The 3,173-nt window shown below is 41.8% G+C and overlaps 1 protein-coding gene across 5 annotated transcripts in view; it reads right to left on the bottom strand.

The window, feature by feature from the left end:
* The window catches only part of STAT3 (signal transducer and activator of transcription 3), a 65,524-nt gene that overhangs the window by 55,553 nt on the left and 6,798 nt on the right, over positions 1–3,173 (bottom strand). The gene's annotated exons all lie outside the window — the stretch shown is intronic.

Here is a 3,173-nt window from a genome sequence, read left to right as displayed (position 1 = left end):
TGGTTAGGGTGCGGGCCACATACACCCAGGCTGGTAGGTTTGAACCCAGCCTAGGCCAGCTAAACTACAAGGACAACTGCAACAAAGAAATAGTTGGGCGTTGTGGAGGTTGTCTGTCGTCCCAACTACGTGGGAGGCTGAGGCAAGAGAATCACTTAAGTCCAAGACTTAGAGGTTGCTGTGAGCTGTGATGTCACAGCTCTCTACCAGGGGCGACATAGTGAGAGTCTGTTTCAGAAAAAAAAGAAAAAGAAAAAGAAAAGAAAACAGGAAAACAGGCCCATCTCCACTCCCAATGCTTCGCTTGACTAGACAAAAGAAAAAACGTAAAGGAAAAGCCCACCAAATACAAAACTGACTTGTCAGGAAAAGTCAGTTTCATTAAATATTTACTGTGTCTAAGCCACAGGTAGAAAAAAATTCAAAAGCCGATTATTTTAATGCTAACTCAATGCAATATTGCACTTAGTTTGGTTTACAAGAGGGGTAATTGCACGGCTAACATCTGGGTTTTGAGGTTTTGAGGACTGCACTTGTGAGGGAGGGAGAAAAGTGGAAAACAAAGGAAAAATCTAATGCTTTTAGATTCTGTCAGAAAGACAGTGTTTGCTAAAAAGCAAAGCAAAATTAGTATTAGAGAAATGTATGTGAAAAACATGCATTTTAGGAAGCTTTCACTTAAGCAAGCGCTCAAATTCAGACTCAAATCCTCCAACTCTCATAACAAGAATGAGAGGTCAAGACACCACAAACTAATCAGATCAGTCAACAAAGTGGGGAAAACAGGTGGCTGACACCAGACTGGGCAGGGTTTTTCTAAATTGAGTTTACCTTCGCTAATCCAAATCAGTTTTCAGAAATGGCTTTTTATAAAAACTACCCAAACATCCCCCTAATAATGTTCACTCCTCCTCCGTGATAGGGAAGCCATTTATTTACCAGAAGGTTTACTTTCTCTTTCAAGCTCTGCTGGCTTCCTCCTGCCCCACATTCAGCCAAGAAACAACTGGGCTTCCTTTCTTTCCTGCCTTCTCCAATCCAAAACTGGAGAGTTGGGGTGAGGGAACCTATTTCATGGAAAAGCTGAGTGGTTCTTCTTAACTGCAAGGCTATTCTGAATTGATTAGTTTAAAAAGGAAAAGTTACAAAGGAAAAAAAATAAACCTTTACTCCTTCATTAACTCACACACACATACAGTTACAGACACTCAGAAATCTACACACACTTTTCTCTTTTTTTGCAGTTTTTGGCTGGGGCTGGGTTTGAACCCTCCACCTTCGGCATGTGGGGCCGGCACCTTACTCCTTTGAGCCACAGGAGCCGCCCAGAAATCTACACACACATACACACATAGATGTAAAGGGAAATCCAATTCAGCTGAGTCGTGTGCAGCACATCTGGGGCCAGCTTCATAGAGACCATACAGGTAGGTACTTAGGATAGCATCTAAATACCCATCTGCCTTACCTGACTCTGAATAAGGCTCCTCCCATTGGCTTCTTCCAACTCTGAACACCCTTCTACCCCTCCAACCTCCACTATTAGCTATGTACATATTGAAGGGATGTGATCACAGATTCTGGAAGACGCAGACATTTGTGTAACAGGAATTTACGGTTTGCCCTGCTATGCCTTTTATACAATGGCCTCCATCCACTCTACCACAATGTAAATCCCTGGTCCTTAGTGTTTTTCCCATTAGGTTAGAATCTCCCAGTTACTCTTTCTTTCCTTTGGGTCACTAATGGCCACCATGAATCATAACTTGGTGGATTCACAGTTTGGACAGAGACTACAGTCTTTAATAATAGTAATTATTAGCACTCAGACGTTAGCTATCTACCAGGCACTACGCAAAGTACTTTACATGCATTATGCTGCTTACTCCTCACACTACTCCACAAGTGGATCTGGTATCCACGTTTTGTGCATGGAGAAACTGAAACTCAGCCAGGCACAGCAGCTTACACCTGTAATTCTAGCACTTTAGCAGGATCACTGGAGCCTAGGAGTTTGAGACCAGCATGAGCAACATAGCCAGACCCCACCCACCTCTACCAAAAACAGAAAAATTAGCCCTGTGTTGTGTGGGCCTGTAGTCCCAGCAACTTGGGAAGCTGAGGCAGGAGGAACCTAGGAGTTCAAGGCTAGGGTGAGCTATGATTGTATCACTGCAATCTAGCCCAGGCAACAGAGTGAGATCCTACCTCAGAAACAAGAAAAGGACAGAGAATCAGAAACAGAAACCCAAAGAAGTTAAAGCAACTGGCCCAAGATCTAAGAGGTGGCAGATCTGAGATTAAAGCCATTCTTTAAACTCCTATAGCAAGTTTGGACCATGAAACCCTTAAATGTACCAACCAAGTATTTCAACACTACAATCCTAGTTACTTTAGGAAAGCTCAAAATATAAGTTCTTTGGCTGATACAGTTAAAAAGTCAGAGGTCAGGTAAAAGTTCAGTGATGAGTAAAGTCATTTATTCTTATGGATGGAGGAACCAGGAAGAGAAGCCAGAAAATCTAAAAATTGTTTTCTTTTGGGGGCCAATTTGCCTTCCTTATTATTCCTTTGTGCAATAAATATATCCAAGATAAGCTGGTAAGCAAAATGCTGCAAAAAACCTAGGGAAATAGATTTTTCCCCAAACCATTAACAGGATATATATAAAATACACATCTTTCATACTTCTATACATATAAACTAATAAATTAATAGTGTGTATTTTTTTTTGTAGCTTTTTTGGGGGGAGAGACAGAGTCTTACCTAGTCACTCTCAGCATAGTGCTGTGGCATCATAGCTCACAGCAACCTCAAACTCTTGGGCTCAAGTAATCCTCTTGCCTCAACCTCCCAAGTAGCTGGGACTATAGGTGCCTGCCACAAGCCCAGCTATTTTTAGAGATGGGGGTCTCACTCTTGTTCAGGTTAGTCTCGAACTCCTAAGCTCAGGCAATCCACCCACCTCAGCCTTCCCGAGTTAAAATAGCTTATTATAACGATGTGTAAACCCAATTATTACAGAAGAGGAGGGAAAAGAGCTGTGGTTTTGTGGCCTCCTTTCCTCTCAGTTTAGTTCTTCTAAATTAAGAACTTCTACTTATAAGTCCCCAAACACACTACACTGTTTTAAGCCTCCTCTGCACATTCATGTTTCTTTTTTTTTTTTTTTT

The sequence above is a fragment of the Otolemur garnettii genome, unplaced genomic scaffold, assembly GCF_000181295.1.
Source record: "Otolemur garnettii isolate 467f Iridium unplaced genomic scaffold, OtoGar3 scaffold00018, whole genome shotgun sequence".
NCBI lineage: Eukaryota > Metazoa > Chordata > Mammalia > Primates > Galagidae > Otolemur > Otolemur garnettii.
The sequence above is the reverse complement of the archived record's forward strand: the minus strand, read 5'-3'. Positions and strand labels throughout refer to the sequence as shown.